The sequence below is a fragment of the Phocoena sinus genome, chromosome X (genome assembly GCF_008692025.1).
Source record: "Phocoena sinus isolate mPhoSin1 chromosome X, mPhoSin1.pri, whole genome shotgun sequence".
Lineage (NCBI taxonomy): Eukaryota > Metazoa > Chordata > Mammalia > Artiodactyla > Phocoenidae > Phocoena > Phocoena sinus.
This window is the reverse complement of record NC_045784.1, coordinates 39,829,139-39,849,770: the sequence shown is the minus strand read 5'-3', so window position 1 is coordinate 39,849,770 and position 20,632 is coordinate 39,829,139. Positions and strand designations below refer to the sequence as shown.

The following is a 20,632-nucleotide window of genomic DNA, read 5'->3' as shown; positions in this document are numbered from 1 at the left end:
GTCCGTGAGCCATGGCCGCTGAGCCTGCGCGTCCGGAGCTTGTGTTCCGCAACGGGAGAGGACACAACAGTGAGAAAAAAAAAAGTAACTATCATCAAGTTACTGTAGCAATTTAAAAATAGTAAGATAATACTGTTAAAAAATTTGTGCCAATAAATTAAAGAACGTATAAAATGGGTAATTAAAAGAACTTCCTTGGCAGTCCAGTGGTTAAGACTCCATGCTCCCAATGCAGGGGACATAGGTTCGATCCCTGGTTGGGGAACTAAGATCCCGCATGCCACACAGTGTGGAACAAAAAAGAAACAAAAGGGGGTGGGTAATTTAAATAAATAAATATATATACACACACACACAAAGTTGACTTAAGAAGAAATAGAAAATTTGAGCAGACTACTAACCAATTTAATTGGTAATAAAATATATCTGCCTCCACCAAAGTCCCAGGTTAAGACAGTTTTACAGGTAAGTTTTATGAAATCCCCAAAACTCATTTTATGCAAGCTGTATCAGAAAATAGAAAAAGAGAGAGCTACCTAATTTACTTTATGGGATATAAGAAAAATTATAGACTAATGTTACATCTAATTGTGGATTCAAAGATTCTAAATAAAATAATAGCAACTAAATGACACCCTGCATAAAAAAGTATTACAACTATCTAGGCGTTATTCCAGGATTGCAAGGATTGTTCAAAATCAGAAAATTTTATCAATGGGATTCACATTAACAGAGTGAATTGGAAGAACCATATGGTCATGTTAGTAGAAAAGGTGTATGATGAAATTTAACACTTGATTCGGCCTTAAAATTTACAGCAAACCAGGAATATAAGGGAATGGCCTTAACTTGAAAAACCCAGAGGAAACTTCTTGTTTAATGGTGAAATTTAAGAAGCATTAACTTTTAAACAAGACAAATGTGTTCATTATAACCACATCTATTCCAAATTGTATTAGTGTCCTAACCAATGAAACAAGAAAGGGAAAGTAATTAGGAAGCATAGACTGCCAAGGGAGAGAAATGATGCTGTTATTTGTAGACAACATTATTTATCTGGATAGAAAATCTAAGGAAATCTATAGCGTTAGTAAGAAGGTTTAGCAGGATTACTGAATAGAAAATCAATATATAAAACAAAAGTAATGTTCCTAAACCCAATAATCAATTATAAAATGCAATTGTATAAAATATAGCATTTATAACAGCAAAAAATTATAAGAAAAAATACTAAACATTATTAAAAGACCAAAAGAAGATCCATATTAAATCTCCATTCATGATATTTAAGAATTCTATAACTCTATTTTTTTAAGGTAACAATTGCACTACAAAGACCATAGTTCATCAATTATAAACATACTTTTTAAAGCATCTCTAAGATTGGGATGTATCTTACAACCAATGGTTTCTTACATCTTGTTCCCCAGGAAAGACTGTGAAGTAGCTCTCATTGTCTGAGCATGAATAAACTTTTCATCATAGCTGTTAATATTCTTGTCACTTCAATTGAGTTATGTGCATTTTTGGACTACATGTGTTGAGTTTAATGGCTGTTTCAAATGTCCTAAAATGGTAATATTATTATTCAGCATTAAAATGAAAATTTATTGTGCATGCAGAAAGATACAGAAACAGAGCAGGAGGCATAAATTTGATATCAAGGAAGCAAATCTCTTTTATTAGAAGAAAGACTGAAACTGCATAATTTCTTGCCAAGAACAGTCAAGGACCCAAGAAAGGCGAGATACTTCAAAAGTAGGTGAAGCTGAATTATGTTTTGGTACTGTGGCTGGGAAGAACATTTCAGAAACAGCAGCGGGTGGACTATTCTTATAATAAATACTGCATTACCAATGTCCTTGATGGCACAGAAGCTATTATTGTGTGGAAAAAACACATATATTGAAGTTTTATAGTGATTCAGAAAAGTCAAACTCTGAATGCCAAGAAGTTTTAAGGATATCTTAACCAATTTATTTCACTTATATTTTCATTTTTATGGACCGACAAAAAAAATATACGATAAAAGTATGTATCTAAATAAGTCTAAGGGAGATTTTTCAATAAGTATAAAATAAAAAGTAATGTGATAAGAAATCATCATGTCATAGTTTAATGGGAAGCGATTTTTCTTTCTTAATGGCACATAAAATAATGATGTGTCTTACAATCTATGGCATTGCAGAATAGATGAAATCTACAAATGCAAGTACAATTTTAAACAAAACTAAACATGAATTTACTTGGAATTTGACAACCCAATTCTAAAACTCCTAGAGCTAAAAGGTGGAATGTTTTGCAGACAGATCACAGAGGGCTTTGCAGGTCAGGGTAAGGGATTTAGACGTTTTTCTAGGTGTGGTGAAAACTGATAGATACTTTTTAAGCAAGTAAGTGCTCATTTACAATCAAAGAACATTACAATAAAGAGAATAAATTCTCCTGTCTGCAATGAATGAATTTTATAGAATACCCTCAAATCTCTTGAAGAACAGGGAGGTAAGATTTGCCCTACCAAATATTGAGACTTATTACAAAGCTATAGTAAAATAAACCAGTGTGCTAATAGTCAGAGATAGATAAATAGATTGATTGAGCATAGTAAACATTTAGAAACAGGCCCAAACAATTATGGAAATTTGATATATAGCAGAAGTAACATTATAAGTCAAAAGCAAAAGACTGGCCCGATACTGGGGCAACTGGGACAAATGGAAATAAAAAAACAATTTGATCCTTAAACAAAAATGAATTCCAGGTGAATTAAAGGCTTAAATGTGAGAAGAAGACTTTTGAAACTTTGAAAAGAAAATGTAAGTTTTCTTCAGCAACACATAAAAATAAATACAAACCTTCAAAGAAAATATCAATAAATTTGACTGCATTAAAATAAACAAAATGAAAATACAAGTCAGAGACTAAGTAAAGGTTTTTACAATCTATATAACTGACTGAGGGTCAGTATACAGATATATAAAGAATTCCCATAAATCCAACAAAAAATAAAAATAAAACAGAGCAATAGGCCTTTCATAGATGAGGAAACCTGAATGATAAGTAAACATGCAGAAGGGTATGAAAAGATGCTTAATAAATGAAATGAGATATACTCTAACCTATGAAGTTGATGAAAGTTAAACAATCTGGCAACACCAAGTAAGGTCATGATAAAACAGGAATTCTCATGTATTGCTAACAAATCTATAAATGAATACAATTACTTTGGCAATTTCTAGTAAAGTTGAATATGCACATGCTCTCTGACCTTACAAATTCCCTTTGTTGATAGAAACCTAAAGAAGTCCTCATTCACAATACAAGGAAAAATGCACAACAATGTGCATTTCTCATATTAGGTAAAATTAGAAACCTCGCTTAATTTGTCACAGTCTCCCTTCAATACTTCCAGTATATGACTTCATATACAGTATTAGAACCTTACATTACATTCCTTTTTCTCCCCTACAGGGTTGTGTGCTATTGTTGCCATATATCTGAGTTTTACATGTTATAAATCCCATAACATATTGTTTTTATCCTTGCTTTAAACAGCCAAATATCTTTTAAAGTTATTTAAATAAGAAAGCAGTCTTTCATGTTTACCACTGTGATTGGCAGAACATTGGCCCCCGAAAATGTCCATGTCCTAATTTCTAGAACCTGTGAATATGTTACCTTACGTTGCAAAAGAGACTTTGTAGATGAGATTAAGAATAAGGACATTGAGATGGAGAAATTATCCTGATTATTAGGTGGGCTCAATCTATTAACATGAGTCTTAGAAGTGGAAGAGGGAAACAAAAGAGTGAATCAGAAAAATGGCAGTGTGAGAAGATTCTGAGATGTAGGGGGTTATAATATGCCAGGACTGAAAACTCTAAGAGCTCAGGGTAGTCCTTAGCTCTTAGAAGAAATGGATTCTTCCCTAGAGCCCCCCAAAGTGAAGTTGAATCCAGCCTATGTAGCCCAACACCGAATTAAATCTCAGAGACAGAGGTTTGGGTGAAGTAGAAAAGAATAACTTTATTGTTTTGCCAGGCAGAGGGGGCCACAGAGGGCTAATGCCCTCAAAACTGTGTGTCCAAAAAAAAAAAAAAAAAAAAAAAACTGTGTGTCCCAACTTGGAGGAGGTAGTGAGAAGTTTTATAGTAATGGTTCAAAGAGGAGGGCGTGGTCACTCGTGGACATTCTTCTGATTGGTTGGTGGTGAGGTAGGTGGCAGTCAGCATCATCAACCTTCTGGTTACAACCGGTCTGGGGTCTACTGATTGTAGGCAGCAAACAGTTAACTTCTCCCACCTGGTGGGGGCTTCAGTGTCTGCAAAACAGCTCAAAGATATTGTTCTGTGTATCCCTTGAGGGAGAACCAGATCCTGCCCCAAGGCTGTACTATTGTTTTTTGACTGTTCTAGCTTGTCTCCCTTGTCTCTGCATCCCCTCCCTTCCCTGATTAGCAACTGTTTGAACCTGCCCTTTGGAACTCAGGAAGGTCATGGAGGCTGAATGAAGCCTATTTCCTGTAATCAAGAAATGGGGGACACAGAAAGGCTTTTGTGCCCAGGAGCCCCACAGGGCCCTGCTTGGTTTCAAAAGGAACACAGATTTGCCAATGCCTTGATTTTAGCTCAGTGAGACATGTGTCAGATTTCTGATATACAGAACTGTAAAAGAATACATTTCTGTTTTTTTACATCACCAAGTTTGTGGTAATTTGTTACAGCAACAATGGAAAACCAGTATGCCCTCATTTATATATATATATATATATATATATATATATATATATATATATATATATGATTTTTGTGTTCTACATTCCGTTATGTAGATCCAACTTTCCACCTAGTGTTATTTCCCTTTTGCCTGAAGGACTATAACATTTCTCGTAGCGCAGATCTGCTGGTAATGAATTCTTTCAGGTCTTTATGTTCAAAAAAGTCTTTATTTGCCTTAGCTTTTGACAGATATTCTCAAGTGATATAATATTCCAGTACTTTAAAGATGTTCCTCTGCTGTCTTCCACCTAATATATCTTTTTCCCCCCTCTGGCAGATAAATAGGAGAAAATATTTGTGATCTTGGATGAAGGAAAGCTTTCATAGATACAGTACAAAAACACAATCCAAAAAAGAAAAAAAAAAGATATATTGTACTTCATCAAAACTAAGAACTTCTGTTCTTCAAAAGACATGGTTAAGAAGATGAAAATATAAGCCATAGACTGGGAGAAAATATTTAGAAATCACATATCTGATAAGGATTTGTATTCTGAATACATAAAGAACTCTCAAACCCAATAATAAGCAGACAAGCAACCCAACAAAAGAATAGGCAAAAGTTTTGAACAAACACGTCACCTAAAAAGACATATAGCTGGCAAATAAGCACATGAAGAGATGCTCAAAATCATTAATCATTAGAGAAATGCAAAAATCACAAAGAGATATTACTATTACATATTAGATGGTCTAAAATGCAAAAAAGTCTGTCCATATCAAGTGTTGATAAGGATGCGGAGCAACTGAAACTCCCATATACACTGCTGATGGGAATGTTGAATTGTACAACTGCTTGGAAAACAGTTTGGCAATTTTTTATAAAATTAAAACTATGTCTACCATATGACCCAGTAACACCATTCTTAGGTATTTACCCAAGAGAAATGAAAGCTTATGTCCACACAAAGACTTGTGCATAAATGCTTTATTTGTAAAAGCCAAAAGCTAGAAACAACCCAATTATCAGTGAACGTGTGAATGGATAAACAAATTAGTATAACCATAAAATGAAACACTAGTTAGTAATAAAAAGAAATGAATTACAAGCAACATGAATGAACCTCAAAATAACTATGCTGAGTGAAAGAAGCTAGATAAAAAAGGAGTACATACTGTATAATTCTATATATATAAATTCTAGAAAATGCAAACTAATCAATAGTGATATCAAGTAGATCAGTGATTGACTGAGGCTTGGGGCAGGGTATGAGAAACGGGAGGATAACAAAGAAGCACAAGGAAATGTTCAGTGATGATAGATATGTTCATTATTGCTTGCCATGATACAGCAATGGTTTTATGAGTGCCATCACTTATCAATGAAAACATCAATTTATACACTTTACATAATGCAATCTATTATGTCACTTATATCTCAATAAGGCAGTTAATAAGAAACAAAAGCCAAACAATGATACCATTTCAGACCCATTAGTTTGACAAAAATAAATACCAAATGTTGGTGAGAATTTGGAAAAAATAAACTTTTACACTGGTGGTGGGAATATAAAATGGTACAAACACTTTCCAGGACAATTTGACAACATATAATAAAATTTAAAACAGTATTTTAAGATTCAAAAATTTGACTTCTAGTGCTATAATCTAGAGCAACTCTTCACACAAACACCAGGATATGCAGTAGCTTGCTGGGCGGTATGTGACCACTGGCTCTCTGGGTGAATATAAAGTTCTGTTTTCTAACATTTCAGATTTCTCAGGTGTGAATACACTGGGGTTGATTTCTAGCTCCTGACATTAGTGATTGCAGAGTTAAGAAGGGACACATAAACCAAGTAAATGTCCATCAATAATGGAATGGATAAACAAATGTAGTGTAATTGTACAATGGAGCATACAGATGTATCTGAAACATATAACATTGAGAGGAAAATGCCAGTTGCCCAATATGTACAGTGTGATACCATTTATGTAAATCTAAAATGATAGAAAGTTCTTAGTTTAATTTTTTTAAACATCTTTATTAGAGTATAATGGCTTTACAATGGTATGTCAGTTTCTGCTTTATAACAAAGTGAATCAGCTATACATATACATATATCCCCATATCTCTTCCCTCTTGCATATCCCTCCCTCCCACCCTCCCTATCCCACCCCTCTCGGTGGTCACAAAGCACCGAGCTGATCTCCCTGTGCTATGCGGCTGCTTCCCACTAGCTATCTGTTTTACATTTGGTAGTGTATATATGTCCATGCCACTCTCTCACTTTGTCCCAGCTTACCCTTCCCCCTCCCCATATCCTCAAGTCCATTCTCTAGTAGGTCTGCATCTTTATTCCCGTCTTGCCCCTAGATTCTTCTGACCATTTTCTTTCTTTCTTTCTTTTTTTTTTTTAGATTCCATATATATGTGTTAGCACACTTACTTCACTCTGACTTATTTCACTCTGTATGACAGTCTCTAGGTCCATCCACCTCACTACAAATAACTCAGTTTCGTTCCTTTTTATGGCTGAGTAATATTCCATTGTATATATATGTGCAAAAATATGGAACACTTCACGAATTTGCGCGTCAGCCTTGCGCAGGGGCCATGCTAATCTTCTCTGTATCGTTCCAATTTTAGTATATGTGCTGCCGAAGTGAGCACCTTAGTTTAATTTTTGACACAACTTATTAATAATACCTGAGACATCTCTGCTTACATTTTTTCAGACTCTAATCCCCTCAGGACAGGGGCCATCTCTGCTTTTGTTTTTGTTTTAATTGCTGTAGAGTTAATAAACCATCTTTCAGTGGGTGACCCTGTAAAGCAACCTTTATTTTGGATGGGTTTCTATAATTCTTTCCAGTCTCTTGACTCCCAGATCTTGCAGCAGCTGCTGCGGTTGTAGTTATAGCTATGTGTACATTTCTACATGTACTCGCATAGAGTGTAGAATCAAGTTTATATGAGTTTTGTCATTGCATTTGAGTTTTAAATTCATTTTTCCTTTGGATAGGAATAAAATTCTTTAACCTAATAAGCAAAGTATTACTATTGCCTTCTCATGAGCCAAATATAGGAGTCTTTTAATTTGTTTACAGTCTGAAACTCATGATGACAAAATGTATCTTTGTATTTTCTATGTTTACTACATCTGTTGTCACTATGCAGTCTGCGTTTGTTGAAAGCACAAAACATCTTGTTGCATTAGAAGCAAAACAGCATGACATACAATGTCGGTTCTGATTTAAAATTCTACCGTTTTTCAACTTATCTTCATTAGTATGCTAGTATAATCTTTATTTTTTTTTAGAGGAAAGAAATACATTTTTACCTATCCATATTTGAAGTATTTCTTATAGAAATTAGATTAGAAATATAGAAAGCATCAAACCACATTATAGTTAGAATATAGCTCCACTGCCACAAAAAGGGAAAATTAATAAATTTATACTTCTCTGATGAAGGAAGACGATTGTTGGTTGGATCAGCTAGTGATATCAGTAAACATCTACTTAATTAAGTGCGTATTTTGTATTGCATTAGAAGAAGGCCAGATCCTATTGTATTCTCTTGTAGGGAAGGCTGCTGTTAAAACATATTTGCTCACAGTATAATAGTGTTTCGCCACAGAAACTGTAATGTTATGATCAATGGCCTATTTTACAAGCACCTAGTCATTTAACACATCAATATGGAGGGTCTACACAAAGGTGAGTGAGACACAGCCTGCCCTGAAGAAATTTATAAGCTAGCAAGGAGAGGATGTACATAACAAATGGCAACATAATGATAGCAGTTGCACAAGAGATAGAAACAAGAAGAGTACAGAAAAAGTTCAGAAGAGATGTAATGATAGCCACCATGTATTTATTATTTATGTGCCATGTACCTTACAAGGGTGATTACTAATACTAATACTCCAATAGTAGTACTCACAGATGTGAATTGGATACTTACTATGTGCCAGGCACTGTTCTAAGCCTAATACACGTGTAGGGGATCACAGTATGCCACCCCAAAATATGCCATTTTGGCATAGGGATAATTTTGAGCTGAAGGCAATTGAGAAACATCAGATGCCTGGGAAAAAAAGCTCTCTGCCCTCCCCTTCATTTACCCAAAAGCAGGCTCTGTCTCTCAATCACCTTCAGTGAAGCTGCTTATCAGCCCAGAGATTACACTGAGAGGAATCTACACAACAAACCTGATGGAAACAACCTTTATCTTCCATTAGTTTCCCCTATATATTTACCTTCCCACAGTCTGCTGCCCTTGGAAGCTTAAAACTCTTTTCCTTTGTCTTGTCCCTTCTCTACATATTAATTGTTCTTTGTTAAGATGCTATAGTTATCCCTTTGAGTTACTAATCACTAAACTTTTTTCCCCTCCCCTACACATGTAAGCTGGTAAATGCTTTTAATCCTCATGAAAATGCCTTCAGGTAGTTATAATTATTCCCATTTTATGGAAGAAACAACTGAGGCTTCAGAAAATTTCCGAAACTTACCCAAGGTCATCTAGCTAGTAAGTGAATGAACTAGGGTTGAACGCAAATTTGTCTGAATTCTGAGTTTATGTTCTCTGAAGTGGCTTTGGGTCTTGTCTTCACTATGCCAGTAACTCACTGTGTCAGCTATCTATCACGGGGAAGCAAAGTGCCCAAAATTTACAGGATTAAGACAATAATGATGTATTATTGCTCCTGATTCAGTGGGTTAGCCGGTCAGTGCTTCCGTTGATATGTCCCGAGTCACTCATGCTGTTGCCGTCAACTAAAGGCTCAACTGGGGCTGCCGTGTCCAAGATGGCCTCATTTACATGTCAGGTCCTTGCTGTGGGCTGTGGGCGAGAGCCCCTGGACTCACCTCCAGGTGGCCTTTCATCCTAGCTTCTTCACAGCATGATGATTCAGCACAGGGGTATCAGGGTTCCAAGAAAGCATGCCCCAGTCCATGAAGGCTGATCAAACCTCTGCTTGTGTCACATTTGCTAATGTCCAATTGATTGAAGCAAGTCACCTGATCAAACCCATAGTAAGTGCGGGAGGAGACTATACTAGAACCTGGATACCAGGAGAAGATGTGATTCATTGGGGGCCATTAATGTAACAATCTACGACATTTATCACATGACTTTAAAAAATCCTCAGAAACTGGGCTCTTCGTCTGTAAAATGAGATGGAACTGAGTTACCTCTGAGGTCCTTCTATCACTTGTGATTGGGAAATAGATAGAGGGCATCCTCTATAAGCATCCTTCCTGTCAGCTCCATAATCCCTTGACATGCTGCTCACTAACTTCCTCTTTTCCCTCAAAGAGGACCTTCCTAAATCTTCTAACAGTCTCTTCACATATCTCATTATGATCCTTATTGTCTACCTTAACTTAGGGAAAAGAAAGAAGAAAAGGAAAATGAGAAAAGTAAAAACTAAAGCACTATAGTGCAATGCTTCTAAAGCTGTGCATTGTAGGCCACTGAAGATCCCTGTGGAACAACGGGGTGAGGAGGGAGGGGGGAGTGGGTCTGTGGATGGGGAGGTGGGCTTCAGAGGAAAAAGTCCTGAAACAATTTTGTTCATCCACTTTCATCAAATTTGAAATGTAAAGTTAATTGTTATTTTCACAGTGATCCTATCACAGGTGACCCTTGAACAACAGCAGGGGTTAACCCTCATACAATTTATAGTTGGCCCTCCATATCCAAGGTTCCTCCACATCTAGGGATTCAACCAACCACAGACAGTGTAGTACTGTAGTGTTTACCATTGAAAAATGTCACCCTATAAGTGGATCCATGCAGTTCCAACCGGTATTGTTCAAGGGTCAACTGCATTTTCTTTCTTTTTTTTTTAAATTTATTTTTCATTGAAGTATAGTTGATTTACAATGTTGTGTTAGTTTCAGGTGTACAGCAAAGTGATTCAGTGATACATACATATATCCGTTCTTTTTCAGATTCTTTTCCGTTATAGTTTATTGCAAAATATTGAGTATCGTTCCCTGTGCTATACAGTAGGTCCCTGTTGTTTATTTTATATATAGTAGTGTGTATATGTTACTCCCAAATTCCTAATTTGTCCCTCCCTCCCACCTTTCCCCTTTGGTAACCATAAGCTTGTTTACTATGTCTGTGAGTCTCTTTCTGTTTTGTAAATAAGTTCATTTGTATCATTTCTTTTAGATTTCACAAATAAGTGATATCATATGATATTTGTCTTTGTCTGACTTACTTCACTTAGTATGATGATCTCCAGTCAACTGCATTTTCTTAATGAGCATTGCCTTTTTAGTATAGGTGGGAGATGGAAGAGTGGTGAGTAGGGAAGATGTCTGAGCAGATCCTTCCAAAAGGTTAACTTTTCAGCAATGTTTAAGGTACGCTGTTGGCTTGACAGTTGTTAACATTGTGATGAAAGGCTGTTAGATGAGGCAGTGGGGAAAAGCTAGACCTTAACACAAGGAGCGGGTAGCTCATTCTCCCACTAACCAGTGGCGTGGACCCAGTCCCTAAATCTGGCTTCAGGCATGCTTCCTTTCAGTTTCTGAAGTTGTATATCTTTGGATAAACATATTCTGCAAGTACCATTTTAGCTGGTTCATCACTGCTGACATTAAGTTAACAGCATTTTCAGGCTTGGCTAATATTATCTCGCATTGTTTCCAAGCTATTGAGTACGTTTGTAAATTTTGCATTTTTTCATAGTTACTGTTTTATTGATCCACAATTCATATAAATGGGTCAATGACTCACAAGTGGTTCAATGAAAATAGTGATATAAATGCTCCAACTTAAAATAATGTCATAAATATAATCAACAAACTCCAATTTAATTTTTACTGTGAGTCTGTAAAGGCCAGTACAAGTGAATCTTTTAGTGATGATTTCTGACAAGTAGTTGAAAAAGAAAAGTTTGATTTGGAACTATAATGAGCAGTATCTGAAAATTGGATTTTATTGGACCTGTGATCTGTTTAAACCTCCCCAGGACAGTCTATTATGTAACTTTGTTAAATAGTGGGATGAAGACATTGAAACTCTTGTCATTTTTCAAATCAGAGTGACCTCCCTGGTAAATTTATTGTGTTTCTTCAAGGAAAGCATAAAATAATGCTTCCCATTACATAAATTATGAATTTTATACCTCAAGATAGAGAAAAGACCAACCTAAAGAGGCACAATTCAAAGTTGCCCTTCTTGTGACCAACACACACATAAATCACATTACTTCTGGAAGCTTATAAAAGCCAGTTCAAAATTGATGATACATATGTTGCTCGAAGAAAAAGCAGATTCACTACTGGTAAGAATAATATCACGTACTAGGTTGGTATTTTGCTTTACAGTGAGGTGAAACCACTGAAGTGTCAAGTATGACTCAGTGCTTAGCAAATATGCAGCACATATAGGAAGAGGAAGGGCTGCCTGACAGCTTGCTCGGGTTCTAACTGATAAGTCATACTATAGGAGGAGAGAGGTTTTGTTCACTAGTGGTTATTTGATGAGCCACGATGTAGCCTAGCAAAGTGGGAGGGGTGTACCTGGAGCAGGTTCAACCTGATGCCAATCCACACCCTCCTGTATTTATAGAAAATAATCCGTGGGAAACAACCAAACTACCAGAGTTCGGCTGCATTGCAAGAAAATCAAAAGCTCTGTGTGTGATTAAATCACGTGGTTTTTTGGCACCATGTGGGAAGAAATGAGCAGTATGTAAAAAACTAGAAGCCTGCTTTTCCATACTGAAATATGCTCTCTGGTGAGGGGAAAGTTGCCCACATGAGTTTGGGAAACAAGGAATGTGATTACAACAAAAAAAGTCTTTGACACAGCTATAATGTCAGTAAAGACCATTTCGATGATTTCAAATGGCGTGTTCACATAGTGTACCTTGGTCAAATAATCAGTGTCTTGAACAGACTGAACTTGTCACTTGAAGGCCTGTGTTTAATCATTCATTCTACAGCTATGTACTGAGTGCCAGCAATGTGCCGGATGGATGGTCAGACAAAAAGCTCTCTCAAATTCCCAGTCTTTGAGTAACACAGTATACAGATGAATGACCTACATTTCCAAAGTGGCCAGTGTAAATTATTTTTTTTCCTTCAAATTGTAAAGCAAAAAATATAATCTTCTGTATACAAAACCACATGTTCAGTGGTCAGCAGGACTTATATAGTCATAGGGATGTAAATACCTAATTGATCTAGCCAAAATGACAATGTGACTATATTGACAAAATGGCCATAAGTGGAATGGGAGTCATGCCTGTATGAAAGAGGTAAATCCTCTTTTACTATAGAGGGAAGTCAATAGGTAGGGCCTGAAACTACAAAATCAAGAATATTTGGAAATATCGGGGTAAATACAGTCAGTTAAAAGAGTTGAAAATTGTTGCCTCTGGAGATACGGGCTTGTGGGACTGGGGAATTGCTGTTCTTTGCAACAAACCTTGTATAACTGTTAAATTATAGGAACATGAACTTTGCTTTAAATTTTTTTTAAATGTCATAGAAAATTTGGAAAATAGAGAAAATCATAAATAAGATAAAAATCTCATTTCACCCAGTCATTTAAATCCTATACAATAGCTTCAAAATGGTTTTAAAACAACTCTCAAATTGCTTTAAAATAGCTTTTTAAAATCAGAAGATTGGTATGTTTATCTTTTTCATTTTTCAGTGATAACAAGAATGATACCTTGCATGTCAACATTTGAAATCTTTTTTATGCAAAAAGAAACAAATCTGCCCCACCACGAAAGTAGAGTATCTGTTAAAAAACAAGCTGCTAACTACCTTGTTATAAGAAAGTAAAGCATAATGGCACGAAGTTAGATATTTTTTAATGCTTGCAACGATTTTCAAAATTCATCTAATGCTAGAATAATTATGAGTATGAGAAGATAGAAATGAACTCTACTAACTGCACCTTATAGAATTGAGGGATCTGCATTTCCTCCAATATGACTTTTCAACTGAGAGACTAAACCTGCACAGTTCAACTTCCTCCTCCCACCCTCCCACCTTCTCCCACCTCCATTTGTGGAGTATCTGGATCCAACTATAGGTGAAACAAAGACTCTGAGTTTATATCGGTCTTTAGACAAACTTCCTTCTTAATACTTAGTTTTCCCAGTGCAGATGACAATGGCTTAAACACACACACACACACACACACACACACACACACACACACACACACACACACGCATGCGTGCTCTAATTTGGGGAAGGGTTCAAATCCAGAGGAAATGAATTGGCTGCCTGCCCCGGGTGGGGTATGATCCCATTTAGCTCCTAGCCCTGGAGACACAGCCAGGTGATTATAGCATAGCAGATTGCTGAAAAGGCTGGTCTTTTTTTGTTTTGTCTTGTATGTTTGTTTTTAATGGTCTGATGTTCTGGATGTTTCTCCATTGAATGTAGGGTCTCAAAACTCAGTGCAAGAGATGTACTCTCAAAACACCCTCAAAGAACAGACCCACTTCCACCACTCCATGAACTGTCAGAATGCACTAGATATTCTGGAGTGAGAAATGTTATTTTGAAATCTGCTTAGGGGCAGGAAGACTGACATCAGGGAATGGGGCTGTTGGCAGCTTTCCTGTCTCCTGATATACTCAGGGCTGACTGTGCTGGTCACATGCTTGCTTTTAGTTCCCTGAGGAAGTGTGTTGAGTTATAGAGAAACTAGCCAGAAAAGATAAGCCACAGACGGAGTTTTCCCGGGACCGACAAACAAGCTTTGTATAGCCTCTGATTAGCCAGGTGCTGCAGCAAATTTTGTCTGTGACTTTAAGGATTCATATCTGATTGAGAGTTATTTCCTTACTCCACCATCTCTGACTCATGTGAAAAATGTTCTCTTCTTTATACTCTTTAACAATAGCGTGTTTACTGATCTGAGAAGACTGTTGCTTTCATTTTCCTTTTGTTAAATGATTGGGTGACATTATTATGAACCTTGTCTTCTTCTGTGTTTTTCTTTGAAAAATGAATGATTTCTCTCTTGCTCTCGGCCTTTCTGGTTACAATAAAAGGGCTTCCCAGTCTCCTTTTCCTGCTCCTGGGCCATTAAAACCCAACATTTTTGGAAGGAGGTATGAGACAGTGTGAGTTTAATTTCTCCAGCAAGGCTATCTACTCCAGACAGAACCAGGGAAATTTGGCTTTATTTTTTATTTCATTTATTTCCTCGTGCAATTGACTTTCTTCAACCACTGTTCTCCTATGGAGATTATTTTATTTTATATCCCGGGATACTGTAATTTGAAAAAGAGAGAGAGATAGCATTGTTAAAGAGAAAAACCATAGGTCCAAAATGGCATCACTTGTACTAAAGCCCATGAAACCAAACCTAGATTTAATACCTAAACTAACTATCATTTCCACCTTCACCACAAATGTAATCTTAATCAACCAGTATGTAATTTTCTGGTCAGCACCAATGAGGTAATCTACCAGCTGGGCCCTCTCCATCCCCCAGAGGAAGAAGAGGCAATCTGCATGATAAAACCCTTGCAATTCCCTTTTCCCCAAAAGGTGAGGTCTTGCCCTAAAAATAACCATTTCTTTTCTTTTGCTAATAGCTCCCTTGCCCCACCTTTCTTCCTATAAAAACCTCCCATTTTGTACAACCCCTCTGAGTGTATTTCTAGTTGCTAAGTGGGATGAATCATTAAATAAGACCAATTAGATCTTCAAATTTACTTGGTTGAATTTTTTTTCTAACAATATTATTAGTAATGCTGTGTGCTATTTACAACTATCATTATTTTAATATAAACATTAGAGGTAAAAAATAATCAGCATAATTTGACATTCCTGTCCTTTGCATAAAGGAAAAACTTAATAAACATGGTTTGAAAGAATGAATTAAGTAACTAAATTATTTTTACTCAATTTGGACTTATAGAAATAGTTCACTAACTGCAGAGTGGATAACTTATTAGTCATGTCTACTTTGTCCCTTCACCCTTCCACATATGTAGGTTTCTACCTTATTAATGGGTCTCTTGCTGTAAGTAAATTTAGAACATCATAAGACTTGAATTTTTTGCTTTGGCAATAAATTTAAAATGGTCAAACATTAAAAACAATATAAAAAGTTATACCTAATGAGAAGTCTTACTTCCCATATCTACCTACCCTGTTCCTCATCCTCAACAGCTTTTATTAGTGTTGAAGAATAGCAGAATATGCCTCTTCAAAATATGCCTCTTAGGCCTAAAGATTATTTTCATCTGGTTATTTTTGAGAGGCTGCAGACACAGGAGAAACTCTGAAAGCAGAGGAGAATTTACCCTTTTTTAAGGGAAATTTACATTTATAAGGGAAATCTCCATTTGTAGGGGTATCTTCCTCTCTGTACCTAAAAGAGAAGGATGACTCTAAATCACAAGAAACTCAGTGGAGCAGGCACCTGACTTGAATCTGCATAACAAACTTCCCCTTGTTTACTGTGCTTCTCCTGATAACTTCCTATAACTGACCTCCCCAGTCCACAACATCTTTCCTTTGTCTTTAGCTGGAGATGGTATTTAAGGTGATGGCTTAGGCCATTTGGGGGGATTTTACTCAGTTTTCCTGGGTATCTCCCATGTGTACATGAGGTATATACATCTTATTAAACTTCCCTTTTTCTCCTGTTAATCTTTTTATTACATGGGGTCTCACACAAGAACCTAGAGTGCTAGAGAAAAATTATCCTGCCCCTCCCCCCACAGTTTTGGCAACACAGATGGGACCCACTGAGATACACTACTTGCTTCAGAGCCTGCAGATGGAATGCTGGAAAACTGGAAGAAGCCAGTGAAGGGTAAGAATTCTTACCAAAGTCAGCTCTCTGTCTGTAGTTCCCAGTCTAGAGAGAAAGGTAAAAATTTCATGTTGTCCCTTCCTCTCCAAATTCAGATTAGCAGGAGGAAAGCATTTGTAAGACTTAGTTCTTTGGATTGTGATGCTGGTTAAAATTTGGTTTGGGGGTACCTATTAGTTATTGAGCTTTTCCCTCCCAGGGACAGCCACTGTTCTCCTGTTTTTCTCATTGTATGTTCTGAGAACTTGGCTTGGCTTTCTGCCTGCTCAGGGCATGGAGATTTTGGGTTCTGCATATGCAGGTGGCTCAGCTGTCAGGTTGGGGGCACTGAAAATATGGCCAGACAGAATGTGGGTTGCACCCCATTTGCAGCTAGCATGTTACTGACTTGCCAGCTCTCAGGGGAATTGTCTGTATCTTTCTTTTGGTTGTCTTTGGGCATGACCCTAGATCTTGGGGGGATGGTATCTTTTGCGCTCTCTATGGGGTGGGGACACCTCTTGCATCCATGGGTAAGTCATAAAGAGCTAATTGGTTTTGGTTTTGAGTCATTTGATAGATATGCCTTTGGTTTAAAAGAAAAAGGAAAAAAAAAGTTGTTCAACACTTCCAGGGATATTTACTGTTTGTCCTGACTGAAAGTGATAAGATGTTTGACAGAATATTTTTAACTAGCTCTATGGTCAGAAGTTGGCCATATTGGAAGCTGATATTCAGAGTTTGATAGGAACTGTTTTTTTAGAGCTTCCACCCTAAGATAGGTAGACCAGAAAATTACATACTGGTTGATTAAGACAGGAATCTTTTTTTTTTGTCTTTGTTGCTACATGCGGGCTTTCTGTAGTTGCGGCAAGCAGGGGCTACTCTTCGTTGTGGTTTGTGAGCTTCTTATTGGGGTGGCTTCTCTAGGCACGAGCTCTAGGCATGTGGGCTTCAGTAGGTGCAGCATGTGAGCTCAGTAGTTATGGCACACGGGCCCTAGGGTGTTCAGGCTTCAGTAGTTGTGGCACGTGGGCTCAGTAGTTGTGGCTCGTGAGCTCTAGAGCACAGGCTTAGTAGTTGTGGCACACAGGCTTAGTTGCTCTGCAGCATGTGGGAACTTCCTGGACCAGGGATCAAACCCATGTCCCCTGCATTGGCAGGAAGATACTTAACCACTGCACCACCACGGAAGTCCCTGATAGGAATCTTTTGATTTCCATCTTAGTTGGAAATCTCCCTGATTTAAAGAAGCAAATTGAAGACAATGTAGTTGGATCAGCCCCTTATATCACTCAGATTGCAACCCAATTCTTTGAGGAATTAAAAACAACTCTTATTGTCTTACTAATTGAGTATAAGAACAGAAATGCAGCTCTAAAAGCAATTTAAAGCCCATCTATCCTTTTTACCAAACCCAAAACCTCCCCTATTCATCTCAAAAGGCTTGTAGATATCATAAAAGATGTGGACTAAGGAAACAAAATCCTTCTTGGAGAAAGTTACATCCTTCTTCTGTGCCTTTGAGATGTAAATATTCTACCTTGTCTTCTCTAGGAACCCAGAGCCATCTCTTGGAAATGCCAACTACAGGGAGGTAATTCTTATAAGAAGTGGAAAGAAAAAAAAAAGAAAGAAAAGAAAAGAAAAGAAAAAAAGAGGGGCTATTTGGATACCAGGGAATGAAAATCTTAAATGTCTTCTCCATTAATATTAGTAAAAAACTTTAGCCATCTGAGCAGGTAACTTTAACTTATGCCATCTGCCAAAAACACAATTCGGACCCAACTGTTCTTTTATAAACTAGTGAGTTTTGCATTGTTGTACGTGTCTAATGGCTAAAATTTTACAGCAAAAGCTATAGTATCTCTGTTTGCATCTGTCTTTTTGTTTCTGTATGTCAGATAGGTAGATACATAGACAGATAGATAGATAGATAGATGGACAGATATGTTATAGATGTGTGATTTTTCCACCTCTGGATGGTACTGCCAAAATTAATTTGTGAACTTTATTTAATTGGCTTAAAGAAAAAGGAATACTTATATAAATTAAGTACGCCTAAAACTCTCAAAAATATAGAAACTAACCTAAATGTTTTTCAAGTTCATGTGATCTGGGACAATCTTAAGTAAATAAAAGCTGGTTTAAGTTTGTTGATTTGATTAAAATAGGCATGTCTTCAGAGTTATCAGCATTTAATATAATGCAGACACAGAACTTTTATTCTACCCAAGTTCACTAGTAAAATAAGTTCGTGTTATCCCTGTTAGAGAATTCATTAGCAAGAAACAAAAAAACTTAAGATGATGGTTATCTGTTCAATGTCTCATGAAATTTTTATGAGTAATCTAAACATAATTGTTAAGAACAAGTGAATTAAATGAATGTAATTAAGATAAAAGTTTATAAATTAACTTTTCTACAACAATTATGTTTTATGGTATGTCTACTTAAAAATAGTTTCTAAAATCTTTTTGGCAACTTGAAACCTTAGAGCAAGACTAAGTTAAGTTAAATGATGGATGTTCATTGAGTATACAGATTATTTCCAAATAAGATTAAATATTGAAATATTAATTACTGAACAAAGGTTTATCTACTTTTGCTTTTTACAAAGGAATGAAAGATATTTGGGTTTTTCAGTAAACATGCTTTGTAACTCATTGAAAAATTTACTATGAGGAAGAACATGCTTCTAGAAATCATGAAATGTATCTGTAAATTTGCCAATATAGAGAATGCTGGTGTAACAGATAGTTCACAAGTGCTTACTTAGTTTTCACTATCAATTAAGGTTTCTAAGGGTTAAGAATTCTAATTAGTATATGTAATTAAAACTACTAGAAATACAGGCATAGCTTGTTTTATTGTGCTTTGCTTAATTGCGCTTCTCAGTTGTTGCATTTTTTTTACAAATTGAAAATTTGTGGCAACCCTGCCTCGAGCAAGTCTATTGGTGCCATTTTTCTAACAGCATTTGCTCACTTCATGTCTCCATGTCACATTTTGATAATTCTCACAATATTTCAAACTTTTTCATTATTATTATGTTTGTTATGGTGATCTGTGAACAGTGATCTTTGATGTTAGTATTGCAACTGCTTTGGGGAGCCACAAATCAATGATGAACTTAATCTATAATTGTTGTGTGTGTTCTGACTGTTCCATCAACCAGCCATTCCCCCATCTCTCTCCCTCATCTTGCGCCTCCCTATTAACTGAGATACAACAATATTGAAATAGGGACAATTAATAACCCTACAATGGCCTCTAAGTGTTTAAGTGAAATGAAGAGTCCCACGACTCTCACTTTAAATCAAAAGCTAGAAATGATTAAGCTTAGTGAGGAAGGCATGAGATACGCCAAAAGGTAGGCCTCTTGCACCAGACAGTTAGCCAAGTTGTGAATACACATGAAAAGTTCTTGAAGGAAATTAGAAGTGCTACTCCAGTGAATATACGAATGATAAGAAAGCTAAACAGCCTTATTGCTGATATGGAGAAAGCTTCAGTGGTCTGTATAGAAGATAAAACCAGCCACAACATTCCCTCAAGCTAAAGCCTAAACCAGAGCAAGGCCCTAACTCTCTTCAATTCTACAAAGCTGACAGGGGGTGAAGAAGCTGCAGAAGAAAAGTTTGAAGCTAGCAGAGGTTGGTTCATGAAGTTTAAGGAATGAAACCATCTCCATTACATAAAATTGCAAGGTGAAAAACCAACTGCTGATGTAGAAGCTGCAGCAAGTTATCCAGAAAATCTAGCCAAAATAATCAATTAATAAAGGTGGCTACAGGGACTTCCCTGGTGGCACAGTGCTTAAGAATCCACCTGTCAATGCAGGGGACACAGGTTCCATCACTGGTCTGGGAAGATCCCACATGCCACGGAGCAACTAAGCCCATGCGCCACAACTACTGAGCCTGTGCTCTAGAGCCCACGGGCCACAACTACTGAGCCCAAGTGTCACAACTACTGAAGCCCGCATGCCTGGAGCCTTGCTCTGCAACAAGAGAAGCCACCGCAATGAGAAGTCTGTGCACCACAACAAAGAGTAGCCCCCGCTCACCACAACTAGAGAAAGCCTGTGCACAGCAATGAAGAC

The 20,632-nt window shown here is 36.8% G+C and overlaps 1 non-coding gene across 1 annotated transcript; it reads right to left on the bottom strand.

Annotated features, from left to right (window-relative positions):
• Nucleotides 1-7,285: 7,285 nt before the first annotated feature.
• LOC116748205 lies at nt 7,286-7,392 on the bottom strand. Its single transcript, XR_004348216.1, has one exon. It is a non-coding gene; the product is annotated as a U6 spliceosomal RNA (small nuclear RNA).
• Nucleotides 7,393-20,632: the final 13,240 nt, after the last annotated feature.